At 46.2% G+C, this 18,702-nt stretch overlaps 1 pseudogene; it reads right to left on the reverse strand.

Annotated features, from left to right (window-relative positions):
• LOC139838976 (uncharacterized) overlaps positions 1–18,461 on the reverse strand; it is an 83,019-nt pseudogene extending 64,558 nt beyond the window's left edge.
• Between the last annotated feature and the right edge of the window lie 241 nt (positions 18,462–18,702).

An 18,702-nucleotide genomic window follows, 5' to 3' on the forward strand; every position in this document is an offset into this window, starting at 1 on the left:
CGTAGACTTTCTAACGTGGGAATAATCCCAACCGTGCACGAGCCAAACTCTAACTAACCGACACGTAATCTACTATATTACAGATACACGGGCAAACTAGCCCAAACTTTGCATAACAGGCCGATTCACGTATTTCTTCCATGTATATTCTTCAAGCCTATCTCGATCGCGGCCCACCTCTGACTCGGTCAAATTCTGGTGATAACACATGCCCCCCTGGTTTTGGAATTGATAATTCCAAAATCACTCTGCTTTTTCTTCGTCGGGTCATGTCGTGGCAGAACCGTCGCAGTATCCTTCATCATGATGCCTTGCCTTCTCAACTTCTCCGCGTGACCTGGCAGTTTTTTTTTTTAGGCACCATTTCCTCGGAAACTGCTGTGGCATTGAATTTCCACTATATCCCCTTTTATTTAACCGCTCCAAACAGTTTACTTCCGCATCCCCGGCGCATTAGCACTCCAAAAGCCCTCCTGCGCCACCATGTCTTCTTCCTCCTCTACCTCATCGGATCTTTCCACCCAGTCCTCCTCTTCCCGCGAGCCGACGCCGGAGCAGAACGCGGAGGAGGTCCATGCGGCCAACACCCGCCGTGCCATCGAGGCCGGGGAGGAATCCAGCCATGATTTCTCCGTCTGGTCTGAGGACGACAAGTCCTTGACCGACGGGGAAAGTGACCTCCGCTTCCTCGCCGACGGGGAAACGGAGGAGGAGAGCGATGACGATCGCTTCTCCTGCGACGACTTCACCTCTCCCGAGGAGGAGGAGGAGGAGAAGGAGGAGGAGGAGGAGGAGGAGGATGACACCTCCTCCGACGAGCCACCGGCCAAGCGCTTCTGCCCCTGGCCGGGGAACCTCAGCGACTTTGACAGCGACGACGACGACGCTGATGAGGAGGACGAGGACAACGAAGGCCCGGTCGGCGGCCACTGGAGCAGCGACGACGAGCCCGCCGGGAGTAGCGCCGACAGCGGCGACGATGGCGATGACGAGGGCAGCGACGGCCCGTAGATAGGACCTTTAGCATAGGATCAGTAGTAGTAGATGGGGCAATGTATCCCCTAGTACTTCCTTTTGAGAGCAATCAGCTCTTTATGTAAGAAATCTCGCTTATCAATGAAGAACTTCTCCCAATTTGATTTTGCCGATTTCCCTTGAGCTTAATTTAGCCGATTTCCCCTCATACTGATTTTGCCGATTTGTCCCCTTAGCCAATGCTTAATGAGCCGATAGCAACACATCGGTCCTTCATAAACCATCCTTCAATTCTTCAGCTGATGTCCTTGAGATCTGGTGGGTACTGTAGAGTTTTCAAGAGAGCCCTTAAATTTCTCGCACCAGCTCCAGCGATCCTCTTCTGCGAGCACTCATCATTTTGTGAAGAAGGTTGCGACGAAGGACCAGCCGATGACACTCCAATCGGCTTCTAAAAAACAGAGCATCTACCAGGCTAGCTGCCCCCCGAGCCTCAGTCATGGCGAGAATATTGGTGAGGATGCACAGATCAGACCAAGGGCTTTGAACTCAGGTAACTCTGAGGCAGCCACCATGTCGAACCAGCCGAACTTGCCCCCATCGATTGCCTCTTCCTCCGTTGAAAGCCGATATTGTAGACGAAACACCAACGGCTTAACGAGCAAAAGGCCGTCTTGCACGCCAGAGCTGACTTCTGACAGTACTGCTGCAATCGGCTCATTGCAGCTGAGGAAGCTCTCATTGTTTGCCCCCTCGAGGAAGTAGAGGACTTGATGAAAATCCGCGTCTTGAACACGCAGCAGGTAGATCTTGTGTAATTGTACTAGAGTCGATGGCTGTGCATCGGCTTTGTTTCTTAGTTCTAAAGTCGATGTCCGTGCATCGGCTATATATCGTGATGCTGATTTTTTTTTACTGGCCGATTTTTCTATCGGCCCCCAACATTTCACTGCACACATGTTCATCTGCACATGTTCATCTGATTAGATGCCCCCCGAGCCGAATCTGTCAGGTAACTGCAGATATCGGCTCTGTAGCTTAGCCAAGGCACTGTATTTGCACGTCGGCTCCGGTAGGACCAATGTTGATTTTTCCTAACTCATCAGCCGACGTAAAACAGCTGCCCAGTAGATCGATGTTGAACACAAGCAGAACATGTGGTGAGGATAATTTTGGCCGATTGCTGGAATCGGCCTCCATATTGATCGAAGCGCTCAATGAAGGTTTTGTAATGTTCCTTCATAGATCTTTGGGGCCGATCTCAAGGATCGGCCTCGCCACGTTTGCTCATCGGTTTGTTCTTGCTACACGGTCAGGCCGGTGGATAAGACCAGCCTAACCCTGCCCTTCGTCACGTCGATGCGCTCGCAGTCGTCCAAATTGATACCTGAGAGTGGCTCTTGGCCTGCTGTTTCCCAAGCGTTCATGCCAGCCGTTGAAATCTCGGCAGAGTCATCGGCCTGGACGACCTCTACCTCATCTCCATCCCACTGTATTACGCATTGGTGCATCGTGGAGGGAATGCAACAGTTGGCGTGGATCCAATCTCTTCCTAGCAGAACAGCATAGGTGCTCTTGCTATCGACGATGGAGAACGTCGTAGGGATAGTTTTCCTTCCTACGGTCAGATCCACGTTCAGAACACCTTGTGCGTCAGACGCTTGGCCGTTAAAATCGCTCAATGTCACGTTGGTCTTGATCAGATCTGAGCTAGAGCGTCCCAACCGACGTAGCATAGAGTATGGCATAATGTTGACTGCCGCTCCGGTGTCCACCAGCATCTTGTTGACAGGCCTCCCATCGATATAACCTCGCAAGTACAGGGCCTTCAGATGTCTGTAGCTTCTTTCTCATGGCTTCTCAAAGATAACCGGCCGTGGGCCGCAGTCAAGTTGTGCCACAGGTGCCTCGTCTAATCCTGGAGCACTAAACTCCGTAGGAAGGATGAACACCATGTTTGTGCCAGCCGATGTTTCATCATCGGCTTTCCTTTGCTTGGGGCGCCACTCCATTTTTTGTGGTCGACCCTCTTCATCCAGGGTTCGCTGAATTTTCGCGGCCAGATCAGGTCGCGCCTTCCTTAGCGTGTGCAGGTATAACCTTTCGGCTTCCTCCAAGCCGCGCAGTCACTGAACCCTACGCTTTTGGGAATGGCTGAGTCCATCAGGGCACCACCTTGGCCGGTGGTACCTGTCTTCTTCTTCTTCTTCTTCATCGTCTTCCAAATCCTCGAGATCTTCCACCCGAGGGGACTCAGCGTGCTTGCTTCGAGGTGGGAGAGGCCCTAGACGTTTGAACACGAACACGTTAGCTGCATCCTTCCTCTTCTGTCTACATTCTGGGCAGTTGCCGATTGTAGGCAATCGGCTCATTCCTGAATCCCAGCAGTGTCTGAAGAAGGGGCAGTCCCAGTGTCTATCCTCATCGTCTTGCTCCCTCGATTTTTCCTTGGCACGGCGCTCGTACTCCTCCTCGTTGCGATCATGCCGACGATGTCTCCTGGCGTCCCTAGCCAGACGGTCTCTATCATCATCGTCGCTGGATCATCGGCGTTGGCTATATTGACTCACGTACTTGTTGAGGAGGTGATCGGAGAGAGGTCGCTGATATCTTACATTCTTCACTTCTCCCTCTGTGATGTAGCGCTTGCCATCGTGACGGAGCCGATCGCGTGGAGCGGCCTCCTCCGTGTCCTTGCTACGAGAGCAGCTGCCCTCGTCTCCATCCTTGCCAGAGTGGTGCCCAGGTCCTACCATGTTGATGTTGAACGAGAATCCTGGCTGGCAACCTTCAGGGTAAGTGCACTCCACCATGTTAACGGCGGGGAAGGGGTGGGTGTCGACCTTCATGGCGCATGCGGTTAAAAATCAGACGTCCTTGTTCTATCGCCATTTGGATCTGCTGACGCCACACCCTGCAGTCGTTGGTGGCATGGGAGAACGAGTTATGCCATTTGCAGTATGGCTTTCCGTTCAGCTCCTGTACCGTGGGGATTTTGAGGCCCTCGGGTAACTTCAACTGCTTCTCCTTGAGTAAGAGGTCGAAGATTTGCTCAGTTTTAGTCACGTCAAAATCGAACCCTCTGGGCGGACCTGGTGGCTTAACCCATTTGCAGGACACGGGGGTTGCCCCCCGAGTCCATTCAGCCACTGCTACTTCTTGATCTCCCGCAGAACCTTCGTCTTCATCTGCCTCAACCAGGACTACCGCACGCTTGAATTTGTCCTGGTACAAGTCCAGGTGGCGCTGTTCATATAACGACAGTTTCTGAACCATGTGCGCCAGTGAAGGGTAGTCTGCTTGGGAGGCCATGTCCTTGATTGGTGACGCAAGGCCCACCACTGCCAACTCGACTGCTTCCTTTTCAGTCACACGAGCCGAATAACATCGGTTCCTTAGATTTCTGAAGCGCTGGACGTATTCTGCCACAGTTTCTCCACGCTTCTGACGTATTTGTGCTAGATCGGCAAGGCCAGACTCGGAAGCCTACGAGTGATACTGCATGTGGAACTGTTCTTCCAACTGCTTCCAAGTCCGGATCGAGTCTGGTGGGAACGAAGTGTACCACCCGAAAGCCGATCCTGTGAGGGACTGTGCGAAGAACCTCACACGTAGCTCATCTGCTGCTGAGATCGTGCCCAGCTGTGCCAAGTATCGGCTCACATGCTCGATGGAGCTGGAACCATCTGATCCATTGAACTTGGAGAAATCAGGGAGCCGATATTTGGGTGGTAGCGGGATCAACTCGTACTTGTTGGGGTACGGCTTGGAATAGCCGATTGTCCTCCTTTTCGGCACCATGCCGAACTGGTCTCTCAGTATGGTACTGATTTGATCCGCGGTGATGGCTGCAGGAGTCGAACTCTGAAGATTCGCCGGAGTGGCATACTTAGCCAGCCATGCTTGCTTTTCCAGCTCTGAGCCAACTGCAGGAGCTGAGCTCTGGAGGTTTGTCAGAGTGGCATACTTAGCTAGCCACGTCTGCTTCTCAAGATCTGTCGCTGACGTTCCTCCTGCTTTTCCAAAAGTCCCTGCTGTTGCGGCCTGGTTTGTGAGCGCCCAGTTACCGCAGTCTGGCATGTATGTGCACGTGTATCCGTGAGGGATCTCCTTAGGCGCCTCGTGCAAGAACTGGTAGTCACTAGGGTCACCACCGATCTTGTAGACGACGAATGCCGGTGAATTCGGCACTTCTGGTGCTGCCAACGCGAATGGCAGCGGTGGACGGGACTGGAGTGGCATCTCTCCTTGGTATGTCCCGAGAGCTGGTCCTGACGGAGAGTACTGGTGCCTCATGATCTCCTGGATCACCCGAAGAGCGACACGCTCCAAAGTGTTCACCAGGTTCTCAGAGTGGCAGTGCAGCGAGTGGGCCACCATGTAGTTAATCTCCTGACGCATGGGACCTGGTGCGTTCTTCTGACGGGGCGGACAGGTCTATTCCATCGAGCGCACCTTCAGGCGAGAACCCTTTCCACCTGATGCCATGTGAACGGGTTCTGTGAAAAGAGCCGATGAGGTCGGCTTCGAGGATCGCTTTGACCTCGTCATACTTCTTCTTGAGCTCCTCGGTCAGATCCTCGTACGTGACTGGGGTGCCGTCCGCCATCTCAGATGTAGATGGCGATGCGGTTGATGTCGAAGATGGTCCCACCGGGCGTGCCAGAATGTGTTGCGGTCAGAAACCCACCGGCGAGCAGCGACGGGCAACACAGGAGAGCCGGGAGCAACTTAGGGCTGCGGCTGGCCCTGGTCCCTCCGAGCGACGGCTCGCAAAGACTCCGGCACGCACGTCCGATGCTGGTGCAAGGGCGTGCCACCTGACCTATACCTGGTCAGGAAGGTGATGGAGATGCCTCGCTTAATTTCCTGCATGGCATACACGTAAACATTAAATACGAGCCTCGATCGGCTCTCAGGTTGTCCTGTGAATCGGCTCAAGGAGCCGATCCACCCATGATTCGTACGAGGTGTACGAATATATGGTGGTCCTGCTTGATCAAGATAAAGCTAAAACGATCTACGACGATTTAGGGTTTTCACCGCATAATCGGAACGTCCTACTCGTGATTGGGCCTCGCGGCCGCGCACGGTGATCGTAAGCCGATCCTAGATAGGGCCTAAAAACAAACACGAGGTTGATCCCCGGAACGTCCTGTCTAGGGCTAACAAACTACAGCCTACATGCCGCTGGATCCTCCAACCCTTTGTAAGGCCTAACTATGCAGATATTAAACTAATCCTTGAAGAACAAGGAGCAACCATAACGGATCGGATCTACTAAATAATGATCAAGCGGGGTGCCGCCCCTACACCTAAGATAGGTGTAAGGGCGGCTAGATGTCTAAGGGTTGCACTACGACAGCATATGATACGAAGAACAATGCTAACCCTAACACATCTAAGATAACTACGTTGCTCGCCATCAAAAAGGCTTCAGTACGAGCAACGCATGAACAACGAATAAACTTGTACTGCCTAGATCGCAAGATGCGATCTAGGCAGCATGATGCTTACCCGGAAGAAACCCTCGAGACAAGGGAGTTGGCGATGCGCCTAGATTGATTTGTGGTGAACGTGATTGTTGTTTATTTCATAAACCCTAGATACATATTTATAGTCCGTAGACTTTCTAACGTGGGAATAATCCCAACCGTGCACGAGCTAAACTCTAACTAACCGACACGTAATCTACTATATTACAGATACACGGGCAAACTAGCCCAAACTTTGCATAACAGGCCGATTCACGTATTTCTTCCATGTATATTCTTCAAGCCTATCTCGATCGCGGCCCACCTCTGACTCGGTCAAATTCTGGTGATAACAGCTATATATTGCAAAGGTGAAGAATGGAAATTTTAAAGGTAGCACTCAAGCAATTTACTTTGGAATGGTGGAAAAATACCATGTAGTAGGTAGGTATGGTGGACACAAGTGGCATAGTGGTTGGCTCAAGGATTTTGGATGCATGAGAAGTATTCCCTCTCGATACAAGGTTTAGGCTAGCAAGGCTATTTGAAACAAACACAAGGATGAACCGGTGCAGCAAAACTCACATAAAAGACATATTGTAAACATTATAAGACTCTACACCGTCTTCCTTGTTGTTCAATCCTTACTAGAAATTATCTAGACCTTAGAGAGACCAATTATGCAAACCAAATTTTAGCAAGCTCTATGTATTTCTTCATTAATAGGTGAAAAGTATATGATGCAAGAGCTTAAACATGAGCACAACAATTGCCAAGTATCAAATTATCCAACACATTTTACCAATTACTACATGTAGCATTTCCCGTTTCCAACCATATAACAATTTAACGAAGAAGATTCAACATTCGCCATGAATACTATGAGTAAAGCCTAAGGACATATTTGTCCATATGCAAAAGAGGAGCGTGTCTCTCTCCCACACAATGCATGCTAGGATCCATTTTATTCAAACAATAACAATAACAAAAACAAACCGACGCTCCAAGCAAAGTGCATAAGATGTGATGGAATAAAAATATACTGATAATGTTGTCGATGAAGAAGGGGATGCCTTGGGCATCCCCAAGCTTAAACGCTTGAGTCTTCTTGAAATATGCAGGGGTGAACCACCGGGGCATCCCCAAGCTTAGAGCTTTCACTCTCCTTGATCATATTGTATCATCCTCCTCTCTTGATCCTTCAAAACTTCATCCACACCAAACTCAAAAGAACTCATTAGAGGGTTAGTGCACAATTAAAATTTACATGTTCAGAGGTGACATAATCATTCTTAACACTTCTGGACATTGCACAAAGCTACTGAAAGTTAATGGAATCGAAAAATCCATCAAGCATAGCAAAACAGGCAATGCGAAATAAAAGGCAGAATCTGTCGAAACAGAATAGTTCGTAAAGACGAATTTCTAAGAGGCACCAGACTTGCTCAAATGAAAATGCTCAAATTTAATGAAAGTTGCGTACATATCTGAGGATCACTCACGTAAATTGGCATAATTTTCTGAGTTACCTACAGAGAATTAGACCCAAATTTGTGACAGCAAAGAAATCTGTTTCTGCGCAGTAATCCAAATCTAGTATGAACCTTACTATCAACGACTTTACTTGGCACAACAATGCAACAAAATAAGATAAGGAGAGGTTGCTACAGTAGTAACAAATTCCAAGACTCAAATATAAAATAAAAGTGCTGTAGTAAAAACATGGGTTGTCTCCCATAAGCGCTTTTCTTTAACGCCTTTCAGCTAGGCGCAGAAAGTGTGTATCAAGTGTTATCAAGAGACGAAGTATCAACATCATAATTTGTTCTAATAATAGAATCAAAAGGTAACTTCATTCTCTTTCTAGGGAAGTGTTCCATACCTTTCTTGAGAGGAAATTGATATTTAATATTACCTTCCTTCATGTCAATGTTAGCACCAACAGTTCGAAGAAAAGGTCTTCCCAATATAATGGGACAAGATGCATTGCATTCAATATCCAAGACAACAAAATCAACGGGAACAAGGTTATTGTTAACGGTAATGCGAACATTATCAACTCTCCCCAAAGGTTTCTTTGTAGAGTTATCAGCAAGATTAACATCCAAATAACAATTTTTCAATGGTGGCAAGTCAAGCATGTTATAGATTTTCTTAGGCATAACGGAAATACTTGCACCAAGATCACATAAAGCATTACAATCAAAGTCATTGACCTTCATCTTAATGATGGGCTCACAACCATCCTCTAGCTTCCTAGGAATAGAAGCTTCGCGTTCTAGTTTCTCTTCTCTAGCTTTTACGAGAGCATTTGTAATATGTTTCGTGAAAGCCAAGTTTATAGCACTAGCATTAGGACTCTTAGCAAGTTTTTGTAAGAACTTTGTAACTTAAGAGATGTGGCAATCATCAAAATCCAAACCATTATAATCTAAAGCAATGGGATCATCATCCCCAATGTTGGAAAAAATTTCAGCAGTTTTATCACACGCAGTTTTAGCAGTTTTAGCAGTTTCAGGCAGTTTTTCGCGCTTTGCATTAGAAGTGGAAACATTGCCAACACCAATTCTTTTACCATTATTAGTAGGAGGTGCAGCAACATGTGAAGCATTAGCATTGCTAGTGGTGGTAATAGTCCAAACTTTAGCTATATTATCTTCTTTAGCATTTTCTTCTTTCTCCCACCTAGCACGCAATTCGGCCATCAATCTTATATTCTCATTAATTATAACTTGGATGGCATTTGCTGTAGTAACAATTTTATTATTATGATTTTCATTAGGCATAACTTTTGATTTCAAAAGATCAACATCAGCAGCAAGACTATCGACTTTAGAAGCAAGTATATCAAATTTCCCAAGCTTTTCTTCAACAGATTTGTTAAAAGCAGTTTGTGTACTAATAAATTCTTTAAGCATGGCTTCAAGTCCAGGGGGTGTGTTCCTATTATTTTTGTAAGAATTCCCATAAGAATTACCATAACCGTTACCATTATTATAAGGATATGGCCTATAGTTGTTACTAGAACTGTTCCGATAAGCATTGTTGTTGAAATTATTATTTTTAATGAAGTTTACATCAACATGTTCTTCTTGAGAAACCAATGAAGCTAACGGAACATTATTAGGATCAACATTAGTCCTACCATTCACAAGCATAGACATAATAGCATCAATCTTATCACTCAAGGAAGAGGTTTCTTCATTAATTTACCTTCTTACCATGTGGAGCTCTTTCCGTGTGCCATTCAGAGTAATTAATCATCATATTATCAAGAAGCTTTGTTGTGTCGCCTAGAGTGATGGACATAAAGGTACCTCCAGCAGCTGAATCAGATAGGTTCCATGAAGAAAAATTCAGTCCTGCATAAAAGGTTTGGATGATCATCCAAGTAGTCAGTCCATGGGTTGGGCAATTTTTAACCAAAGATTTCATTCTTTCCCATGCTTGGGCAACATGCTCATTATCCAATTGTTTAAAATTCATTATGCTACTCCTCAAGGATATAATTTTAGCAGGGGGATAATATCTACCAATAAAAGCATCCTTGCATTTAGTCCATGAATCAATACTATTCTGAGGCAGAGATAGCAACCAATCTTTATCTCTTCCTCTTAATGAGAAAGGAAACAATTTTAATTTTATAATGTCACCATCTACATCTTTATACTTTTGCATTTCACACAATTCAACAAAATTATTGAGATGGGCAGCAGCATCATCAGAACTAACACCAGAAAATTGCTCTCGCATAACAAGATTCAGTAAAGCAGGTTTAATTTCAAAGAATTCTGCTGTAGTAGCAGGTGGAGCAATAGGTGTGCATAAGAAATCATTATTATTTGTGGTTGTGAAGTCACACAACTTAGTATTTTCAGGAGTACCCATTTTAGCAACAGTAAATTAAGCAAACTAGATAAAGTAAATGCAAGTAACTAATTTTTTTATGTTTTTGATATAGCAAACAAGACAGTAAATAAAGTAAAGCTAGCAACTAATTTTTTTGTGTTTTGATATAGGGATTTCTATTTTCGTGCCCTCAGGTCCTTAGTTGTGCTCAGTTTTCCCCAGCTCATTAGTTTTTCCTCAGTTTTCCCCTCCCTCTAGTTTGAAACCCCTCGCAGACGCTCGGACGGGAGGGTTGCCGTCAGGTCAGAGGCCTTACCGTTACCGTTAATCTGACGGGTGGGGCTGCACAGAGGGCAGTTCCTCTCTGACCCGTCTCGTGCTGACAAATGGGGCCGCTCTATTGGGCTGCCGCAGCCAATGACCAGTGGGGTCATCTATTTTTCAGGAAAAGTCATATATTGCCGCTCTGAGGGGCTGCCGCAGCCAATGACCAGTGGGGTCGTCTATTTTTCAGGAAAAGACATATATTTGCCGCTCTGTGGGGCTGCCGCGGCCAATGACCAGTGGGGTCATCTATTTATTTATAGAAAATCATATATTGCCGCTCTGTGGGGCCTCCGCAGCCAATGACCGCTGGGGTTGTCTATTTATTTAGAGAATATAATATAGAGCCGCTCTGTGGGGCCGCCTCAGCCCATGGCAGGTGACTATTTTCGTAGCTTAATTTAAAGTGACTCTTCTGCTAAACATTGTGCATAATATATAGAAAATAGCTAGATCTCTAAATATATAGAAAATAGCTAGATCTCTAAAGGGGATGGATGCATGGCTTCACGTCGTCGTCACTTTCATCGTCAGTATCTTCGTCGTCTGAGTAGTAGTACTTCCTGCACATTGTTCCGTCGAACACCTTCACTGTGAGCACATCATTGCCTTCATATTTGAAGTGTACGTAGCAGCCGAAATCCACATCGTGCGCGATGGCGAAATTCTCCCAGCCCTTGTCGAGATACATCCGGCCTTGTCCGTCAAATAGGACCTCCACGGTCCAGAGACGAGGACCGCAGTCAGCTGCTCGCAGATACACCTTAGCTGGCTCCTGGCTGTCAAGATAGTCCGCAAACTTTTTTGGGAGTGCCTGCAAAGAGATCGAGCGCCGATCGTTTGAAATTAAAGGTTTTTTAGAACATGCCCATAATTAATCACATGCATCATATATGTGGGAACGCATACGTACCTTCTTGACCAAAGGGTCTTCATAGATGACGATGAAGAACTCCTCTATGATCAATGGCAGTGTTGACGACGGTGGTGGTGGCAATGATGATGATCCACCACCCCGGCCGCCCCTTCCCCTTCCCCTTCCCCTTCCCCTTCCCCTTCCGTTCCGCGTCCGAGACGTGGAAGCCATGGCAATGGATGATCAAGTGTATGTGAACAAAGAAGAGAGAGGCAGAACCTATTGACACAAGGGATGGCCGTTGTGGGTGTTTATAAGGGAGAGATGACCGTTGTAGAGGTTTACACAATAAATTAAGGAGGAGGTGACCGTTGTGGGGGTTTACACAATAATTTAAGGAGGAGATGACCGTTGTGGGGGTATATATCTCAACAAAAAAGTAATGCGGACTATCTTGACGGAAATGGAACTTCGTGATATAGTTTATCATTTTACCGTGAAAAGTAATGCCTAAAAGAAATGGTAATTCGTGATAGTTTATCATTTACCGTAATGGCTACAACAAATCGTTGATGGTTTATCATTTTTTGCGTGAAAAGTAATGGCTACAAGAAATGGGTGATGGTGTATCATTTTTTGCGTGAAAAGTAATGGCTACAACAAAATCGGTGATGGTTTATCGTTTTTTGCGTGAAAAGTAATGGCTACAAGAAATGGGTGATGGTGTATCATTTTTTGCGTGAAAAGTAATGGCTACAACAAAATCGGTGATGGTTTATTGTTTTTTGCGTGAAAAGTAATGGGTACACGAAATGGGTGATGGTGTATCATTTTTTTTGCGTGAAAAGTAATGGCTACAACAAAATCGGTGATGGTTTATCATTTTTTGCGTGAAAAGTAATGGCTACAAGAAATGGGTGATGGTGTATCATTTTTTGCGTGAAAAGTAATGGCTACAACAAAATCGGTGATGGTTTATCGTTTTTTGCGTGAAAAGTAATGGCTACAAGAAATGGGTGATGGTGTATCATTTTTTGCGTGAAAAGTAATGGCTACAACAAAATCGGTGATGGTTTATCGTTTTTTGCGTGAAAAGTAATGGGTACACGAAATGGGTGATGGTGTATCATTTTTTTGCGTGAAAAGTAATGGCTACAACAAATCGGTGATGGTTTATCATTTTTTGCGTGAAAAGTAATGCCTAAAAAGAGTTTATAATTTAGCTCGTGAAAAATAATGCAGAAAACCAAACTTTGCGTGAAGCTAACCGACGACAGAGAGAGAGAGAGAGGGTGGTGGCCCCGACCAGAGAGAGAGATAGGGGTTATCCTGCCCGTTAGATCATACGATCAACGATCGGCGGGCACGATCCACGTGACATGGGCTAGACCAATCAGGGCAATGTTTGGCGTCTGTGAGAGTTTGTGAAGGGAGAGGGCAAAACTGAGTAGTATCAAGAAACCAAGGGCAGGTGAGTAGTAAACAGACTAAGGGATTCAAATATGAGATTTAAAAAATGGAAAATGCGTGTTTTGTACAATGAAACCCATCTTGGCCTACCTCAAACTATTTGCAATACAAATCTACATGAGTGTGAAAATTATGGCCTCATTCAGACAGTATGTTTTGGGGAAAGCTGTTTTGGGTAGGGCTTATTATGGAAAACCATGCACCTTCATAGCTACTAGGTGATTTGAGAAGTGGCAATTTGTGGTGAAACTTGATTTATCTATGATTTATCTATGATTTGATAAGTGGCAATTTGTGGTAAAGACTCCATGAGTAAGTGCCACTCTTTTTCGGAATTTTTTGCACATTAAATAACTCATTTAACTAGTTAATCCCATTTGTTGACTCTCTGTTAACCAGCCACTTGAGGGTAAAACTGAGTATATTACACTAGCCAGTATTAGCACTCAAGGAGAAAACTGAGCACACAAAAAATGCTAGTATATGACTCGGGGGTATACCTGAGTATATCTAAATTTCCAGGGTTAGACCCGAGGACGCGTGTTGCGGTGCAGAAGTGCAAGACGTGCCATTGTTGACGCGTGTCGCGGTGCAGACGTGCAAATAGTGGACGCGTAGGACGCGGGTCGCATTTAGGACGCAGTCGAAAAAACCCCAACCGCCGTACGCACGCTACCCTGCCGGCGATGGAGAAGAAGAATGCGCCGGCGGCCGTCGCCTCCGAGCCCGTCGCCTCCGAGCTCGTTGCCGCCGAGCCCGTCGCCGCCGAGCCCGTCGCCGCCGAGCCCGTCGCCGCCGAGCGCGCCGCCGCCGAGCGCGTCGCCTCCGAGGGCGGCGCATCCAAGCGCGGCGCCTCCGTGAACCGGGCCTCTCTCTCGGCTGATGGACCACTTCACAAGATCGGCCAATGCTTGCGGCGAACGAGGAGTACGCCGACACCTACTCTGCTATGAGGCAAGTCTGTAGAAATTGGCGCTCAGGTTTGCATGAGCCCGACGTGCACCTGGACGAATGGATCATGCTACACCACGCCCTTCCACGCGTCGCTGAGTTCACCTTCCTCCAACTCGGCACATCACGCTACGTCACCATAGATCTATCGGAAGTTCATACAAGGTTCAAATTCCTCCATATCTACCTTTTTATTTTCAATCTTAAACACATCTTAGTGCTGAATGTTATCTTCATCAATATATTTTAGATACTACTTCGTCGGCTTTTGCTGTGGTGTCATCGTGCTTGCCCAGAAGAACCCGCCGCACAAGATACGGCTGCTGAACCCACTCACAAAGAAATCGAACACTATGTTTGAGGCGCAGATGCCATCTGTTCTTCTGAAATCAGTCGCTGTTATCAAATCCCCGACTATGATCTTCGTTGCCGCCAATTACCCGTCGGAAATTGGTTGGGTCGATGAGAGCACTCCAACTAAGGATATAAATGAAGATTGGGGAGAAGGAAGATTTTCGATCAAGAACCATTGTCTGCGTTGCATTAACCCGTTCAATGGTGAACTGTATGCGATGGCTGCGGACAATTTTGAGATCGGAAGAATAGTGTGCACCAATGTACGATTGCGACAGCCGCGAGCCTTGTCAAGATGGAGACACTAATTTCATTTCCGAACTTGGACGTCGAAGTTCTACCTTGTGAAGTCGGATGGTGATCTGCTGCTTGTGTTGTTGGTCGGCGAGGCTTTGGCGGGCAAACCTTTGGTGTACCGTGTGGACACTCGAGCCGCTCTCTCTATCCGGTCGGTAACATTGGCGGTAATGCCTTCTTCGTGAATTATATCCGGTGTATCTCCGTCGACACCGAGTGTACCCGACACTTCGACCTGGCAGCATCTACTACGCGGATTTGGGTTATATCGAGAGAGTACTCTCATGATACAAAGGCCTGGGATGAGTGGCCGATGCGTGTGGATAGAATAGGAAGCTACGGTATGAGTAATGAACGCAGGCCATACCGTTTGGAGGATGTATTGGCCGCACACTGCAGACGGAAGGAGTTCAATGAATATTTCCTTGGGGAAATGCACGAATGGAGCGACGAAGAAATATATGAGGAGGAATGAAGAACAAATTCATTCATCCTAATCTTCTTGTTGTCCATACATTGCGTGCGTCTTGTATATTTTTCAGCTTAGTTTGTCGTGAACATTAACAACGTTATTGCCTGCTTTTGGCTGCTGTATGCAGTTTATGTATTATACTTAGTTTTGTGATTATGTTGTTGTGAATTTATCATATACTAGCTTCTAGATTTGCTACTAGATTTGCTGCCATATTGGGCAAAAAACGAGGGCCAAAAGGCATAAATAACCCCAGAGATTTGCTACTAGATTTGCTGCCATATTGAAGAAAGACAGAAATAGAAGCTTCTCTAGATTTGATACTAATTTGGTGAAAAAGACAGAGAGAGAAAGAGGGGAAAAGGTGCTCTTAAAAATGCCAATTTGGGCCGATAGAGACAAAACCCAGCTCCTGCTCACGTGCAACCAAACGCTTCTCGTCCTGTCCCACGCGGTCCCTTTCTACCAGCCCCACGCGACGCGGCCCCACACGACGCGGCCCCACAGACGACGCGGCGCAACACGTCAGCACAAAACGTCCAAATAAACGGATTCCTTCCGTCTGAGCTCCTTCTGCGGGTCTTCAGACAAAGGCTAGGGTAAAACTGAGGAAAAACTAAGGGGCTGGGGAAAACTGAGTACAACTAAGGACCCGAGGGCACGAAAATAGAAATCCCTTTGATATAATGCAGCAAACAAGAAAGTAAATAAAACAAAGCAAGACAAAAACAAAGTAAAGAGATTGGATGTGGAGACTCCCCTTGCAGCGTGTCTTGATCTCCCCGGCAACGGCGCCAGAAAATCTGCTTGCTGCGCGTAGATGACGTATTGTCTTTCCGTTCAACACGCGTCCGTTGGGAACCCCAAGAGGAAGGTGTGATGCGTACAGCGGCAAGTTTTCCCTCAGTAAGAAACCAAGGTTTATCGAACCAGTAGGAGTCAAGAAGCACGTCGAAGGTTGATGGCGGCGGAGTGTAGTGCGGCGCAACACCAGAGATTCTGGCGCCAACGTGGAACCTGCACAACACAAACAAAGTACATTGCCCCAACGTAATAGTGAGGTTGTCAATCTCACCGGCTTGCTGTAACAAAGGATTAGATGTATAGTGTGGATGATGATTGTTTGCAGAAAACAGTAGAACAAGTATTGCAGTAGATTGTATTCGATTAAAAGAATGGACCGGGGTCCACAGTTCACTAGAGGTGTCTCTCCCATAAGAATAAGCATGTTGGGTGAACAAATTACAGTTGGGCAATTGACAAATAGAGAGGGCATGACCATGCACATACATGATATGATGAGTATAGTGAGATTTAATTGGGCATTACGACAAAGTACATAGACCGCTATCCAGCATGCATCTATGACTAAAAAGTCCACCTTCAGGTTATCATCCGAACCCCTTCCAGTATTAAGTTGCAAACAACAGACAATTGCATTAAGTATGGTGCGTAATGTAATCAATAACTACATCCTCGGACATAGCATCGATGTTTTATCCCTAGTGGTAACAGCACATCCACAACCTTAGAACTTTCTGTCACTGTCCCAGATTTAATGGAGGCATGAACCCACTATCGAGCATAAATACTCCCTCTTGAAGTTACTAGCAAAAACTTGGCCAGAGCCTCTACTAATAACGGAGAGCATGCAAGATCATAAACAACACATAGGTATAAATTGATAATCAACATAACATAGTATTCTCTATCCATCGGATCCCAACCAACACAAGATATAGCATTACAGATAGATGATCTTGATCATGTTAGGCAGCTCACAAGACCCGACAATGAAGCACAATTAGGAGAAGACGACCATCTAGCTACTGCTATGGACCCATAGTCCAGGGGTGAACTACTCACTCATCACTCCGGAGGCGACCATGGCGGTGAAGAGTCCTCCGGGAGATGATTCCCCTCTTCGGCAGGGTGCCGGAGGCGATCTCCTGAATCCCCCGAGATGGGATTGGCGGCGGCGGCGTCTCTGGAAGGTTTTCCGTATCGTGGCTCTCGGTACTGGGGGTTTCGCGACGAAGGCTATAATTAGGCGGAGGAGATAGGTCAGGGGGCCACACGAGGGCCCCACACGCCAGGCCGGCGCGACCAGGGCTTGGGCCGCGCCGCCCTGTTGTGTCGGCGCCCCGTGGCCCCACTTCGTGACTCCTTCGGTCTTCTGGAAGCTTCGTGTGAAAATAGGCCCCTGGGCGTTGATTTCGTCCAATTCCGAGAATATTTCCTTACTAGGATTTCTGAAACCAAAAACAGCAGAAAACAGCAATTGGCTCTTCGGCATCTCGTTAATAGGTTAGTGCCGAAAAATGCATAAATATGACATAAAGTATGCATAAAACATGTAGATATCATCAATAATGTGGCATGGAACATAAGAAATTATCGATACGTCGGAGACGTATCAGACACCTCTAGTGAACTGTGGACACGATCCTTTCTTTTACACTGATAAAATCATCATGTTCTGTTTACTTACTGCAAGCGTTATTCGCTTTAGTTTCACTGCAAACAAACATCTCTTTCCACACTATACGGGTAATCCTTTGATTTCAGCAAAACCGGTGAGATTGATAGCCTCACTGTAAGTTGGGACAAAGTATTTTGGTTGTGTTGTGTGCAGGTTCCATGTTGTTACTGATGCCGGTAGTGCGCCCTGCCACAAGTCAGCTAGCAACACCTTCATAAGTCACGCCTTTCTCCTACTGGTCGATTAAACCTTGGCTTCTTACTGAGGGAAAACTTGCTATTGTACTCATTATACCTTCCTCTTCGGGTTCCCCAACGGTGTGCAATCTGCGCTCATCACCACCCTGTTAACCTCTTCAAAATTTCCTGCTAGCCAATTTAAAAGCTCAAGGAAATTGCCTTTATTTAGCGAGTCTTCACTTTCATCATGTCCTCTAAATGCCAAGCCTTGGTGCAATAGAAACCTCAAACACTTGAGTGTCGATGTCAATTGGAGCTTATACAAAGCCTTGTATTCTGAGGTGTTTGAAGCAAGATACTCTTGAATTGATGCTTTTGTTGTTTTGTGAACATATTATATTTCTCTTGACTTTCAGCATAAGCACCACCTTCATGTCTCTTCAGTCTCAACTTCATGTTCCAATTTCCAAACCCATTCTTCACAAATGAATCTCCACAGGGATATTTTGTTCTATCCTTGAACAAATAGAAAACAAAGCAAAAAGTTGCATCTTTTTCAACACTATACTCAATCCATGGAAATTCTTTAAACCAAGCACGACAAAAATGACGCTCTCTTCCACTTTTATTTTTTTATAAGAAACTTATGGTTCTTCGGTTGACATGGCTCAATCTGAATGTATCTCCTTCTTACTCTATCTTGGTCATTGACGACGTACATGTTGATGGGAATCCACATCCCAGGATCATGTTTGAGTGCCCCCAAATCTGCCTGCATTTCGTCATTAATTTCTTCATCATCTTCTACAATTGGGGCTAGTGTTGCACCTCTTCTCTCCGGTTCACTCGCTGGTTTATGTTCTACATCCGATGTTTGCACTAGCGCCAATTGCAAATTGTTCTCGGCCTGAACTTGAGAAGAACTCGATGCGGCAACAGTCTGATTTAGAGTGGATGTTTCATCTATCTTTTTTTTTTTTTTTGCTTTTGAAGCCTTTTCCCATAATGCAAATATACTA

Source organism: Lolium perenne, chromosome 4 (genome assembly GCF_019359855.2).
Source record: "Lolium perenne isolate Kyuss_39 chromosome 4, Kyuss_2.0, whole genome shotgun sequence".
In the NCBI taxonomy this organism is placed as follows: Eukaryota; Viridiplantae; Streptophyta; class Magnoliopsida; order Poales; family Poaceae; genus Lolium; species Lolium perenne.